This window comes from Montipora foliosa, chromosome 5 (genome assembly GCF_036669935.1).
Source record: "Montipora foliosa isolate CH-2021 chromosome 5, ASM3666993v2, whole genome shotgun sequence".
NCBI lineage: Eukaryota > Metazoa > Cnidaria > Anthozoa > Scleractinia > Acroporidae > Montipora > Montipora foliosa.
Window position 1 is genome coordinate 18,752,292 of NC_090873.1, and position 16,459 is coordinate 18,768,750.

Sequence of the window (16,459 nt, forward strand, 5' to 3'; positions counted from 1 at the left end):
ACAAACGTCCGATGGCTCTCACGGATTGTTATCTTCTTCTTCAACTTCTTTTTCGCTTCAGCCATGTCTACCCGCACTGATTTTCTTCACTTGAACGATCTTTCCCGATTTGAATTCCCGGGTCTCGGCTTTCTCGACTTTATTCCGCAAAGACTTAGAACTCTCTAGATAACAGATATCCGTATTTCTCCGAATGAACAGACTTTTTTCTAGCGAGAGATCGTGAGCTTGAGACTACAAGTTCAATGTGCGAAGTAATAACACTCCATACAAAAGTGTCAATCAAAAAATAAAACTATCCGATTTCGTATTCGAGTAACGCAATAGAGTACAATATAACGCAATTCTGTTCCAACATTGCTCACGCAATGAACTAAAGTAAACAAGTTTTACATCACGTGTCATAAGTTTCTATCCTTGTGCGAAATTCGTGTTTTTGGTAACTATAACTTGTGTTTCCTGCATTTCCATGTCTCTTACCGACAGAAATTGTCGAAGAGTTATAAAATAAAAACTGTACTAACATAAAAAGTATTCTTTTAAAATTTCCGAGTCTTACGAAGTTTTACTCTCGAAACAATGGGCCGGGGAAATACATATATGTGCGGACTAATTTTAAGCCGTAACAACATTTGACAGTTGGCGATACATCGTCATTTTATATAAAATACCGCATCAGTTAGTATTCTATACGACCTCCTAAAGGAAACTACATCAAGGTAAAAGGCAATATCCTTCGTCCCCATATATTCAGTATGTTGTCATCTCATTTTTAACGCAAATCTTAATCTTTTTAGCACATCCAAGAAGTCGAAAGTTATGGCAAGCCGTTACTGCCAAAAGCCCTTCAACTTTCTGGAAACCAGGTTGAAATCCATGTTGACACGATCGAGTTATAGAAATTGTAGGTTGAGTTACGTCTGGGGATGGTCGAGTTTCGTGGAAAAAGCTCCAGTTCTAGCTACTGATTGTTGAGTTTCTGCGATCTTGTGTCGAGTTCTCGCTATTTAGTGTCGAGTTTCTGCGATATAGTGTCGAGTTCCCGCGATCCAGTCTTGAGTTTCTGCGATCGACTGTCAAACTCTCGCTAGCGAGTTTTCATATTCTCGCTAGCGAGGTTTCAAATTCTGGCTAGCGAGTTTTTTAAATTCTCGCTAGCGAGTTTTCTAATTCTGGCTAGCGAGTTTTCTAATTCTGGCTAGCCAGTTTTAGAATTCTCGCTAGCGAGTTTTTTAATTCTCGCTAGCGAGTTTTCTGATTCTCGCTAGCGAGTTCTCGCTAGCGATCGAGTTTTTCAACTCATTCCCAGGACCTGCTCTGACAGCGTTACCCATAGGTCTATGCCTCTATGTATGCGTTCCGGTTCTTCGTTCTCCAACATGGCGACAATTGAGGAGGAACTTCGGAACTTCTTCATAGGCTTTAACGAAATTTTAAAACAGTTAGAGTCTTGTGACGTCAATCTTGCGACTGAATACTCAGAAAGAAAACTAGAGAATTATGTCACTATTCTTTTCGGGATGATCTGCCAAATTGAAAGCGGTGAAAGATCAGAGCATCGAAGCAACTTACTGACGCTTCTGACAGCGCTTTATAAACTGTCGTATGGGAAACTGGAGATATTATCGAGTCAAATACAAGAGCAGTCATGTCTTCAGCGGAAGTCTTCTTACTATCCTCAACTTGAAAAGACTGGAGGTCGGCCCAAGTTCTCACTAACTAAAGAGCAGCTTGTGAATCTTCGCGAGACTGGTTTAACGTGGGCGAAAATTGCCTTGTGTCTGAATGTTAGCGAAAGAACTTTATACAGACGAGTTCAGGAATTTGAAATTGATGGCAAATTTTCAGATTTATCAGACAATGATCTAGACGAACAGTGCTCAAGTCCATCATGGCATTAACCCCTCGAGCGGGTGAAAGCTACATACGCGGGAGTTTGAAGGGCAGCGGCGTGCGAATCCAGCGTTGGAGGATACGGGAAAGGCTTAATTCCATAGATCCTGTGGGCAGAGCAACTCGAAGGAGTTGTGCAATTTGAAGGCCAGTTTATAATGTTCGTGCACCAAATTGCTTGTGGCACATTGATAGTAATCATAAATTAATAGCATAGAGATTTGTAATTCATGGATGTATCGATGGGTACAGTCACAGGTACCCCAAGCACTGTTCGTCTAGATCATTGTCTGATAGATCTGAAAATTTGCCATCAATTTCAAATTCCTGAACTCGTCTGTATAAAGTTCTTTCGCTAACATTCAGACACAAGGCAATTTTCGCCCACGTTAAACCAGTCTCGCGAAGATTCACAAGCTGCTCTTTAGTTAGTGAGAACTTGGGCCGACCTCCAGTCTTTTCAAGTTGAGGATAGTAAGAAGACTTCCGCTGAAGACATGACTGCTCTTGTATTTGACTCGATAATATCTCCAGTTTCCCATACGACAGTTTATAAAGCGCTGTCAGAAGCGTCAGTAAGTTGCTTCGATGCTCTGATCTTTCACCGCTTTCAATTTGGCAGATCATCCCGAAAAGAATAGTGACATAATTCTCTAGTTTTCTTTCTGAGTATTCAGTCGCAAGATTGACGTCACAAGACTCTAACTGTTTTAAAATTTCGTTAAAGCCTATGAAGAAGTTCCGAAGTTCCTCCTCAATTGTCGCCATGTTGGAGAACGAAGAACCGGAACGCATACATAGAGGCATAGACCTATGGGTAACGCTGTCAGAGCAGGTCCTGGGAATGAGTTGAAAAACTCGATCGCTAGCGAGAACTCGCTAGCGAGAATCAGAAAACTCGCTAGCGAGAATTAAAAAACTCGCTAGCGAGAATTCTAAAACTGGCTAGCCAGAATTAGAAAACTCGCTAGCCAGAATTAGAAAACTCGCTAGCGAGAATTTAAAAAACTCGCTAGCCAGAATTTGAAAACTCGCTAGCGAGAATATGAAAACTCGCTAGCGAGAGTTTGACAGTCGATCGCAGAAACTCAAGACTGGATCGCGGGAACTCGACACTATATCGCAGAAACTCGACACTAAATAGCGAGAACTCGACACAAGATCGCAGAAACTCAACAATCAGTAGCTAGAACTGGAGCTTTTTCCACGAAACTCGACCATCCCCAGACGTAACTCAACCTACAATTTCTATAACTCGATCGTGTCAACATGGATTTCAACCTGGTTTCCAGAAAGTTGAAGGGCTTTTGGCAGTAACGGCTTGCCATAGAAAGTCCTTTTTTGTTGATTGTAGGTAGTATTATCCTTTAGAAGTTTAGAAAGCGACAAACGTTTCTCGCAGATTCAGCAATTGTAGAAACCCCGCCTTCTTCGCCCTTGTGGGCCTCCCTTGCCTTCTTTAATTAACATAACTTCCATGGGCGTCCTCTGTTAAACAATGGCTCGATAGGTTTTCTCTTGACTGTTAAACCTTTGTATCTGCTTTCCGTTCCAGGAAATTCGTCACTGATTAATCTCCAAGCGCTTTTAGGAGAAATGTAGCGCATTTTAGCTACTTTACGAAGAGAAAACCTTTCAATGCGAGATAAAACAAATACGCTCGTGCCCTTGTCACGCTATCAAGGGCAGCAAGAAAAACCATATTTCAGATCATGACTCTCTTCTTAGCTAAATCTAAACAATTTCGCTTCTTTTATCATTGTGGATATATACCAAAAGAAATTCGAACACTGTACATCAAACTCAGTTACGAATAAAAACGTTACGCAGGGCTATTGTACCGGTTATGAAGGCTACTGTAAAGTTGTGTCACTTATGACGCGGTCAGCACGTCCTATAAATAGTTTAAATTCCTCACAAATACTGTATTTTTGAGGAATTTCAGTTTTGAAAAGAATTGGCGGGAAATATGCTACATTTTAGGGGAAGAAAAGCCTTGATTTCTAGCGGCCTAGAGTGCGATGTTGCGCCATATTTGTGATAAATTCGACAATAAATGGAAACATACATGATGTTCAGGTTTTTTCGAATTTGGTTGGTTGTTTCTCGTTCCAAAAAAAAGTCATTTCATAGAAGGTTGACTGTGGCTGAGCATGTTCTGCTTAGGAACGACCTAAACCAGGATGAATTTGCAGAGGCCGTTCGAGTTTTATTGCGTGAAGGAAAATATCGTAATATCCTGTTAACGGGGGTTGCTGTTTGTGGCAAAACACTTTATAAACCCTGTAAACTCTGTTTTCGAAGCGTTTTGTAATCCTGGTACGACCACGATCGCTTTGGTTGATACTGTCAGTACTGACATCGATGAAGTGATTTTCTCAAATGACGTTCGTTGGTGTGCCTAAATTAACGCACGGCACGATTTTTCACTTCTTTTGGAAGGCCACAAAGTTCATTTACCTACGCTCAAAACACCTTCCGCACGGGCTGTTGACTTTTCACCCGATTCTCCAATATTTTGCATCAGCAAGGAAGAGTTCATCTTTGTTAGAGGAGCGTTTGCTGGTCGAAAGTCTTTTCATTCATTTCATGCGGCACAAATTCCCGAAAAAGAACAACAGTGTATTTCCCCGTGCTCCCGTTTTGTGCGGCCTTGATCTTCTCACAAAGTTAATTAGCGTGCATCTGTAATTTCACGAGTCACCAACGAATCACCATTTTTAAAAAAGCTTTTTTGGTAAGAAATATGCACAATTGAACAACGATGATAAAATAGTCAGAAAGGGCAGTAAACACAGAAGGTGAATCGATTGTTTTGGACACTATAGTAGGGAAAACAGCCATTTTTGAGGCAAATGTGCATGGTGACGTTGTCAATGCACTGAGAAAAAATATCCTGCTAAATTTAATTAATACAGTGGTGACTCGTGCACACTAACACAATGTCGTTGTTTTCTTCTCTTGTTGGTTTTGTCTAGCGAAATTAGACTCAAAAAAATGTGAAGCGATATCAAATTAGCCTACAATGGAGTTGTTATGAAAAAACAGTCGGTAGAAACCGTCTAACACTGTAACGTTTTCAAACTGCATGTCACCATTTTGGGTAGAAAGTTGCTCACGCAATGAACTAAAGTAAACAAGTTTTACATCACGTGTCATAAGTTTCTATCCTTGTGCGAAATTCGTGTTTTTGGTAACTATAACTTGTGTTTCCTGCATTTCCATGTCTCTTACCGACAGAAATTGTCGAAGAGTTATAAAATAAAAACTGTACTAACATAAAAAGTATTCTTTTAAAATTTCCGAGTCTTAACGAAGTTTTACTCTCGAAACAATGGGCCGGGGAAATACATATATGTGCGGACTAATTTTAAGCCGTAACAACATTTGACAGTTGGCGATACATCGTCATTTTATATAAAATACCGCATCAGCTAGTATTCTATACGACCTCCTGAAGGAAACTACATCAAGGTAAAAGGCAATATCCTTCGTCCCCATATATTCAGTATGTTGTCATCTCATTTTTAGCGCAAATCTTAATCTTTTTAGCACATCCAAGAAGTCGAAAATCCTTTTTTGTTGATTGTAGTTAGTATTATCCTTTAGAAGTTAGAAAGCGACAAACGTTTCTCGGAGATACAGCAATTGTAGAAACCCCGCCTTCTTCGCTCTTGTGGGCCTCCCTTGCCTTCTTTAATTAACATAACTTCCATGGGCGTCCTCCGAGGGTTAAACAATGGCTCGATAGGTTTTCTCTTGACTGTTAAACCTTTGTATCTGCTTTCCGTTCCAGGAAATTCGTCACTGATTAATCTCCAAGCGCTTTTAGGAGAAATGTAGCGCATTTTAGCTACTTTACGAAGAGAAACCTTTCAATGCGAGATAAAACAAATACGCTCGTGCCCTTGTCACGCTATCAAGGGCAGCAAGAAAAACCATATTTCAGATCATGACTCTCTTCTTAGCTAAATCTAAACAATTTCGCTTCTTTTATCATTGTGGATATATACCAAAAGAAATTCGAACACTGTACATCAAACTCAGTTACGAATAAAAACGTTACGCAGGGCTATTGTACTGGTTATGAAGGCTACTGTAAAGTTGTGTCACTTATGACGCGGTCAGCACGTCCTATAAATAGTTTAAATTCCTAACAAATACAGTCTGTGACAAAATTCGTTGGAACAGTACACGACTATACAGATCTGAAGCTTTCACAGCTTAGTCTCCCCTCACAATGTTGTTTTAACGCGCGTTTTTGAGCCCATTTGCCAAAACAACATTGTGGGAGGGAAAGGTATTGTAAAGTATGTGCATTTCACTGGTAAAATTATAAAATAGTAAAAGGTAAAAACTGTTAAAATGTTTGACTAAACGTTTTCGATCTTGCGATCATCTTCAGAGTGATTAAATTGCAGAAACCAACTGTTTTATATTTGTGGTTACGTAATGCCAGTTCCCATGGGGTATAGAGTAAGATGGAATGACTGGACTTGTTTATTTAGGACTGGGTTGAAGCGTGCGATGTAAATTGCCTCTTGTATTGTAAAGTGTTTCAAGAATTTTGTCTGGGACTGTAGGTCTTTTTCCATATATTTTACTATTACTGGGGCGGAGAATATCGTTCGTTATACCGAGGACTTCGTTAATAATATAGAGATTCGTTAATGATATCGAGGTTCCACTGTAAACGAAAATGTTAAGGCGATTGCCTTACTGATACTTGACTTTGCAGCCCTTGCAAAACCAGTTGCGACATTTCGGCATTTTGGTTAGCGTTGTACAAGAAAAATGACACCATAATAAGCATCGCTCACAAGCAATACTGTTTTGAGTTGAAGATATGACCTTATCACAAATGGGACAAAACCATTCGCTGTTTTCTTTTTCCTTCAGAACACTGAGAACAGCTAGCCAACGTTTACTGGTAAAATATTTTTGAACTCGATGTACATCAACATTTTGAGTGTCTCTGATTGTGTCCGTTATTAGGTGGATGTTGCACTTCACATCTTCTTCATTCAGCAACCTCTTACCACTTAAGGCTTGTGCGGTAGCCAGTTGACTGCTTAGGCATTCGAGTATAATTCTCGACTTATCATTCGGATGTAGTTTAGAGAACGGTAATAATTTGTTGGATTCTTCTTTTCGTCTTTTGGATTTTGGAATTCCGATTACTGTCAATTCAGCTCCTTTAGGCCATCCCCTCTTTACCATTTTTGGCGGCATTCTGATAAAGCCATACTCCGAGTTTCCATGCTCCTTCTTTTAAATCTTGGAGGAATCTTCCTTAAATTCGGACTTGCCATCCAAAGGTATTCCAAGACCAACTTGTTCAGAAATTTCTTGTTTAACTGATACTTCAGAGTCAACATCCTCTATTTGCTCAGAAAGGCCGTCTAGTCGTCCAGACTTTTTCGAATCAGCTTTCTCTGTAGGCTCGATTTCCGCCGCTCACTCGAGTTCGGGTATCCTCCCCGAGAAGAGACGGCTGGACGCGTGAGGGACAGATTGTGTCTGTGACGTAATTTTAAAATATAATTTATGCGAAGTTAATAGTTGCGGGGAAATAGCATTAGACATCCCAAAAACTCTGATTTAAAGAAAACAGAAATTACATAACAATGTTTAAAACGTCTGTGCGAAGTTTCCAGGTGATACGAGCTTGCGTTTTTGGTTAAATGATCAATGTGAGTTTGAATTCAACCAGCGAATCATCAACGAAATCTTCGGCCGCTTTAGCTCTCAGTCGACCTCATCGGCCCCCTCGTTTTGCCAGCAATAAACTCAGCAGTACTTTCAATTAATCTTGAGGAATTTTACTTGCTCTTACATTAGGGAAGTATGAGGAGAAAATTGCAATAGCAATGGATTTGAAAGCCGTATTTTGACCTTGGCGCCAACTGGAAAATCAGTGAAGTTTGCGAACTCAGGCGGTAGAAAACGACACAATTCCCATTCTCCAGCTTCTCGAACACTTTTCGTTGTCGCAGTCTTGGATGTTTCCTACCTAAAAGCACTGTAAACCTCGAACAAGCCGGGTCAAAGAATACCTTCGCAGCCAAAACATATAATTTATGCCAGACGTATTTGTGCAGGCGAGTTTCTGATTGGCGGAGATTAACAATGGCTCACCTCACGCGTCCAGCCGAGATTTCGTGAGTGAGCGCTGGCTCATTTCCCGAAACAGCGGCTGGTAATCGAGCCTACTTTCTCTCCAATTTCACTATCAACTTGCTCATCTGTAAGTACAGGTACAGGAATTTCCTCTTCGACACCGTAGGACGTTTTAAAGGGAGAAAGAGCTACCTCGGTCCCCATTTTCCAATGGCTAATTAGGTCTTGCAATAGCTCATATCTCTTTCGAAATGTGGCCATCCCACCCTCACTCATTAGCGATGCAACAATCTGCGCAGTCTGCAAACCCTTTGTAAATGTTTGTGCTTGGGAAAGAATTTTCCCCTCACTCTCTTGCTGTACTGAAACAAAAGCTTGCGATGTACTGCAGTCGTCTGTAAAAGTCATTTGTACATCTTGTAACTCTACGCTTTTCGGCGTAAATCGACAGTCTTTCATTGTTTTATAAAAGTCCCTGGTCCATCTCTTCTTCACAAGGCTGCTTTCAAATAACGGCAGTTGAAGTATTGTTCTTGCTTTAAAGATGTGTCTGCATGGGAGACCCATTCGTTTTGCGAAGGAACAAGTACAAGTCTCCGCGGTTGTTATAATAGGGTCGTCGTCTTTTGATGAAGCCACCGCAAAGGTATCCGTGCCTGTCTAAGACATATTTGATAGGGAGTTTGCTTTGTTAAACTGCTCTCGAACGAATTCGAATGAATATGCAGTCAAAAAGTCTGCATAATTTTTAAGGATGCCGTCGAATATCACATAGTCAATCGGTCGACGAGTAAATGTCATGAGAAAGTGGTGGTTGCGTTCATTTCGTAAAGACGCCAAAACGGCAAACAATTCGTGAAAAAACTACAGTAGGCTAGCGTACTTACTGCAGACACTCTTGAACTTGCCGAACGTCGACTCTAGGCGGTTGTTTGTTCTCTCGCCTAGGTTCATAGTATTGTCTTTAAAACAGGTTACCCACTGCTCCTTTATTGATACCCAATTAATTTCTATATATTCCTTGACACTGGAGCTTGTGTTTTCCAGCGCCTGTAAGTGTTTCTCAAACTCTTTTGAAGACCTGGAGTATGCTAACTCAGTTAGTATTTCTAGACACCGATATCTCTCGTCAGATGATATATATTCCCATTTTCTCGCATGTGATCTCTCTCCGGAATGACCGGAGAGTATGGTATAGACAAATATTGAGAGACGCACCTGGAAAACATTTCGTAAATGGTTCTCTCTCCGAAAAATCTTTATCAGACATGACCACTTTCGTCTCGCTCCAAGAAGGATTAAATTTCTTAAAAACACCCACAGCTGCTTCTATAACTGCCTTAGTTTCTTCAGCGAGTATAAACATACCGACAATCTCGCGTAAGCCCTCACCGTTAACACAAAGAAGAAGATAGACAGGCATTCTCAGTTCCAACAACATGTATGTGGCATCTACAAGAAGTAGCTCAGGATATTTACTATACATTTGTCTCATGTACTCGTCTTGGAAAAAAAAGACCTTCAAAATTGTTTTCCTGATTAATGATAACTTCAGCGGTAGACCCCTTCTGCTGTCGGAGGTAATTGATAACACTGTCCAGGTCATTTCTGTTGAAATCTTGTCTTGTTTTTTGTTTCATGTTAGCGATATCTTCAAGAGTAACTTTCTTGCCAGTGGATTGTTCTATTTTTTGTCGCAGTAGTTTGGAATTTGCCTGGCAATTTCCAAACGTGAGGTGTGTTAAGTTTATGTTAATTTTTTAATAAAATCATTAGGATTGTACGTGCACTCTCATTGGTCCGTAGTGTTAAGCCCATGTGCCCCCCTGCTTCAAACCTTAATGAAACCCCTGAAACGTGATATTCTGTGGCATATACAACAACAACAACAACAACAACAACTTTATTTGTACCAACAGTAAATTAATAAGCTACAAGATATTACAAAAATAGAAAGGAGTACAGGCTGCCCCAAATAACCATAGGGGCTAATGAAATAGGACAGCCACACTCTGGTAATTAAGCTAATATAAATTAGGTCAGATGCACACATATACGCACACACGCGCCAAAGCAAAAAACACATAAAAAACTGAGAAAGACAAAATGTCAAAAACAACGGAAAGCCAGAAGAATTATGATGTTAGGATAATAAGAATTTTTAATAGTTTTCAAAAAAAGTTAGCTTTAGGTTTTTCTTAAAATGTTTGAGAGGAAGAAGCTTTAGGTCATCACTTATATCATTCCAGACTTTAGCACCCTGAAAACGTATATTAAAGATTCCATAATTGGTTCTGGCCTTCGGAATTGCATAAGTCATTTTGCTAGATAATCTGGTCTTATAACTATGTACATTCCTAACAGGATTAAAGTAATGGTCAAATACAGGAGGTAGGAGTTTATTATGAAACTTATACATAAACACTGCCAGTTGAAGGGCAATAATATCAAACAGCTTAACAACTCTTAAATCTTTAAATAAAGGACTTGAATGTTCATTAAAACTAGTAAAAGTAATTATTCTTAGGGCTTTCTTCTGTAATATAAATAATGGTTGCAAAGCTGTCCGATAAGTACCGCCCCAAGCAACTATGCAGTAATTTAAGAAAGGTTCAACTAGAGCATAGTATAGGCTAAGTAATATTTTGGTACTTATGAAATAACGGAGCTTAGAAAGAATGCCTATGCTTCTCTTGACTTTTTTAGAAAGATAAGTAATATGAGTCTTCCAATTAGCATTATAATCTATGTAGACTCCAAGATATCTAATAGAAGTTTCTTGTGTTAACATTTGATTGTTTATAGATAATATGACCTGTTTCGGCAGTTTTCTTTGGATAGGACGAAAAATGACAAAATTTGACTTATCAATATTCAATGAAAGTCTATTTGCACAAAGCCAAGTATAAACTTTCTCAAGTTCAGAATTGATCAGACTTTCAAGCATATTTATATCCCTATGCTGTAAGAATAAATTTGCATCATCTGCAAAAAGATGAAAATCCAAAAGCTTTGAACAATTATGAAAATCATTTACATAGATGAGAAATAAGAGTGGCCCAAGCACTGACCCTTGGGGCACACCACAAGACACTGGTTGAATGTCTGAAGTAACAGCACCCAGGGATACAAACTGTGTTCTGTTTCTCAGATATGAAGTAAACCAGTCCTTAACAACACCTCTGATACCAAAGTAATCAAGTTTTGTGAGTAAAATTTGGTGATTAACAGTATCAAAAGCTTTGCTAAAATCTAGGAATATTCCACATGAATAATCATGGTCTTCGATTGCCAATTGCACTTGGTCAATTATACTAAGGACTGCATGTTCAGTTGAATAGTGAGAGCGGAAACCAAACTGTTTACTATAAATAAGTTGTCTCTTATCAAGAAAGTCAACTATCCGCTTATACATAAGCTTTTCTAACAATTTATTAAAAATAGAGAGTAACGAAATGGGTCTATAATTGTTTAAGGTTGTCTGAGAGCCCTTCTTAAAGACAGGAATTACTCTAGCCATCTTGAATTTCTCAGGAACAATTCCAGTAAGAAAAGATGTATTAAATATTGTCTGTAAGGGACCTGATAATTCACACTGGATGGACAACTGGAGCTATCAAGATAAGGGATAAGATATACATTGTAAGTATAGGTAATCACATGATTTTGAGTGCAATTTGGAATAATTTTTTTCAAAGATGACCAAAATTGCATAAGCCTGTACATGTAGGGCCACAGGCCCCAAGCTCACTGTGAGGGAGTATTAGGATTTGTATGGGAAGACATGACCTGACTCTTTGATTGCGGCTTAGTAACGAGTTTTTCTTTGTTTGGCAACTTCGTCAGAGACTACGAAAACTTAACGGTCGCCCTGTGGTGTTGATTGTTAAAGAGGTTCTTTTCAATCGTTTTATCGATTCGTTTGGGACACTAACAGCCGCCTGACCTCGCTGGCAGGGCTTCAATTGCACGGCTAGCAGATTGAAATGGAAGAAAAACCTGCCCTTGGATTCTACGGTGGAATTTGAACAGTGGGAATATTTTAACCAGGAATATTTGACTGAATTTGGTGGGCTCGCGAGAATTGAGTGTTCAGCCTTGGTACATGAATTTTAATATAACCATTGACAACCAAGGAATTGATAATGGCTCAATTCGTGTCAAATGTGGAAAAATGGCATTCTCCATTTCTATTTTATCTTCCTCAGAGACCGCTCTCTGCCCGGGCAGACGCTCGTACAACTCCTTCGCTAGCTCATGGTTATGAAGTTCTTTAATACGATTAACCTCAAGGGACTGGCCATCAGCAGCTAACCTTATGTATATTTCAAATGGGCATCCCTGGCGAAACGTTTTGGTCTTTCGAATGCGGTCAGTTTTTTTTCTTGGTTCTCCACCAAATTTACACGAGAGCAGTAACGCATAGTATTTCAATGCAGGATCAGCTAATTGAACCTTCCTAGGAACCTTTTTCGCTGCTGCCTTTAGAGCTCGCACATCTTTTTTCCAAAGCTCGCAAAAGGTACGGCCTTCGTAATCTTTTATTAACTTTCCCAGCTCGTCGATACTTGAGATTCGTTGTCCTATGTAAAACAACTTGCTTTTATTTTCTTCCGTTGCGCAATTACCTGGGGAAGTGTCCATGTCGTCTTCGTTTTTGTCATCCCTTGAAGCCACTGAGCCCTTACCAGCAGAGTGATTGTTCTCGTCACCCGTTGCAGGCCCTGGATCATCATCAACACACTTCGCTTTTACAAGATCATCCTCAGAATCCGTTGCATCCGGTGGATCATCGTCAACACACTGCGCTGTCTCAAGACCATCATTATCATCCGTTGCAGCCGGTGGATCGTCATCAACACACTGCGCTGTCTCAAGACCATCATTATCATCCGTTGCAGCCGCCGGACCATCACTAACAGGCTTCGAACCGACATAATAATCCTTATCGGCCATAGTAGCCTTTAAATCACCACGAAAACACCGGGAGCTCTTAGGATGATCATCAACTCTTTTTGGACGTGCACAATCATCTTCCACATAAATGTAATCAGGAGCATCAAGCTTCACCTGTTTAGGTCGGTTTTGGTGGGAAGGTTCTCTACAACCACAAGCATCAAGCCTTTCAGCACGGGAAATGGGCGTTTGTTGTTTTCGTTGCCTTCTTCTTAATTTTGCGCGCATCCTTCTTCTTTTGGAGGGCGAGTCCCGTTGCGTGTCGTTAGTCAGGGAGGCTTCAGGTAGGTGTTCTGTTGCAGTCGTCGGTGTGTGGTGTATACCTATTGCTTTGAGATCAACTTTTCCATTCAAGAGCCGAGAAACAAGCGAGCATCTCAGAAAATCAGAATAGATAGAGGGAGACAATAACCATTTGAGGTCTTCTGGGATTTCTGCTGTAGTGCTGAGGAACACGTGTCGCCAGAGAGAAGGGGCAACCGAAGCAATACCTGCCAAAATCGCAGCAATAACACCACATACACTTCCACATGTTTGGATTGGAAGGTTTTTTAGGTGGGGAAACAGTCGGTGATTTCCTTTGGGAAACGGGCCTTGCATACAACCCTTAAAGGGTCTGGGCTTTAGGTTGGTTTCTTCGTAAAAAAGAGAGACAATTGGGAGGACAGCTGTCTTGATATTCGTGGGCGTACCCCAACTGTATGGATCACAATAATACCATTTGTTTTGTTCAAGGTCAATATAAAGAAGTGTCCGATGATTACCGTGTTTTTTGAGGGTACTGAAAAATACCTCTCTCGACCTTCCGACGTTTACGAAAAATGTAATATACTTTGTGCTCTTTCCGCTCTCTTGGATAACTTCACGAATACCTTTGTCGTCCATTTCCAGAAGCTCATTTAACATCAGTGAAGCTGTGTCTTCTCCTTGCACCTGCAGAATGTTGGCAACGCTTGACAGAACAGCATAGTTGAGCCATTTCGTGCCGAACAGTAGCGCCAGATCTGAAGCTAATAGAGGATGATCATAATCAAAAACTGCATTATGTTTAGGCTTGCTCCATATCAAGTTTTTAAATGAAGCCATGTCCCTCGTGGAAAGTGTGCAGTTTTCATTTGGAGGTACAACGGTTTTGGATCCAAGGTCTGGATCCGGCAGTGCATAGGGGCTTCATCTTTACCGCCATTAATACCATTTCTCTACCAATGATAGCTCAGTTGCTTAAACCAAAGTTACTTGCACTTTGACGAACGAACCTTCAACGCTGGATCCATAATGACACCTGCAAATTAAGGCAAACATTCCACTTTAAGGTAACATACAATTGCGTATCATCGAAAGGTTTATCATTATGAAAGTTATTTTTGTCAATCAGCCATGAAAAACCGCACATCTTGGAAATACAAAACAAAGACACGGGATATTTCGTGTGATACGAAAAAAAAAAGAGGAGATATGCTATTGGGTATAAAGGATTTGGTGACTTTCTGGCAGCACCCCACATACACCCGCACTTCCTCTTCACCCCCCTCCCCCTCCTCCGTGCTTACAGAAAGGGAGCTTCACTGGAAATGTCCATGACAACATTATTTGTCTGGAAATGAATGTACCTTTTTTTCTTTTTCACGTTCCAAGTAGAAGATCAATGAACTCTACAGAAAGAAATTGACATGAACTGCAAAGGACCGCAAACGAATATGCCGGAGGACGTACGATCTAAAAAGACCTGATCAGCAGAAATCGGTCAACAGAAACTGCAGACCAGGTATTTTCTCATAGAAGTACACGTGTGGAAGGCAATAGATTTCCTCTAGTGAATAATATTTGCCGGGCAAAACTTTAAGTTCTACGTCCTTCTCCTGTACGTCAACAAAGGATAACGTCAGTTTGGCTTACAACAATTAAATCAATCGAAAGACAATAAATTAGCGTCTACTATTAACAGAAACTATGGTCTTGGAAACCTCCCACCGCCACCAACGTTTAGCCGTCAGTTGTTTTGCATTTCTGTAAGAATTAGCTCAAATAATTTCAGTTAACCATATTTTACATACCTTCAGTAATCTCCTGCTGATTAGTTTTGATGCTCGATTTAACGATCGTCGATTTCATACAAAGAAATCTTGGAGGATTCGAGGAATGAGAGCTCAACCCGAGACAGCTTCCACTGTCATACAGACCAGTTGGCGCGAAATTTAGCGCAGCACGTGTAGCATTTGCGTCACGCAATTGTAGTGTTACACCGGAAGTTGAAGGGCACTCTTCTGCCAAGTCAACAAATTTCACGTTGTTTGTAACTTAGAGGAACATCTCTGGAGGATATCTGGTAAGACTACAGACTCTTTAACATTTTACATACAAATCGAGTAGACTCAGCAGATGTCGAGAAAGATTTTCGTGAAAGTAAAGTGACAATTTCCGACTGCCGAGCGTCTAGTATTTTGAAAGCCGTGCCCGTGAGTGAAGATTCCAAAGAAAATGCTTTGTGCAAGCACGCAAAATTCATGCACTAAAATACTAAAACCTTCCTTTCAGAATCGCTTGGAATTTATGCCAACAAACAATAAGTTTTAGGGAAGGCTTGGACAATATGATCTGATAGATAAGTTACGGGGCGAACTAGAGGGGGCTAACTCGCAACGGGGCGAATCCACTGGCTTCCTTTACACATAGATGCTTCACTGCTTGGCGAGTAAACATGCCGCGGTAACTTAATCACAGCGCCCGCTGAATTCCGGCCATGTCACTTTCGATTTTGCGATTTATTTGAACGTAGCAAAAACCTCCCCAAATGTTTGTCGCTGATCGTAACTTTTTATATTCTATATCCACGGTTCAAACTTAATGTTGTTTTCATATCGTAAATATTTTATTCTCGATCGACCGTCCCGGAAACTTCCTTCTGCTCTTTCGTTGTTGACTTGTGACCGGGCAGTCAACAACGGTCGTGTTGCCAGCACGCGGTCAAATTCAAATGGACCAATCAGAATTGAGGCTGAAACCATCTTGCGAGTTTCCGTTGTTGACTGCCCGGTCACAAGCCTCTGAGGAAAGCCGAAGAGGTGAATTTTCAGACAAAGTTTTCGTTCTTCACGAGTCTTTCGGCCGCCGAAACACACGTATTTGGAGTGAAATTTATTGGGCTTTATGGAACTGTTGTTTTTATTGCGATTCGGGACTTTTCCTGTTGAGGAGAAAACGATTTGTGGAGTGAGGTCTGGCCAGCGATGGATGGAGTGGTCGGCTTTCCTATTATTTTAGTAAGGGCCTTCCGGATAACTTCACTAAACGGCGTCAGAATGGCTCTAAAATCGGTAAAAGAGACAATTTCGTCACACATTTGAGGTAGGAAAACTTTACTTCAAATGAGATAGTTATTTACACAATTTTTTTACGATCGGTGATTTTCCCATACAATTCTCTATATACACAAACTGTCGCATACACCACGTATTTTCAGCTTGGGGAGCCTGTGGACAGGGTTAACTTC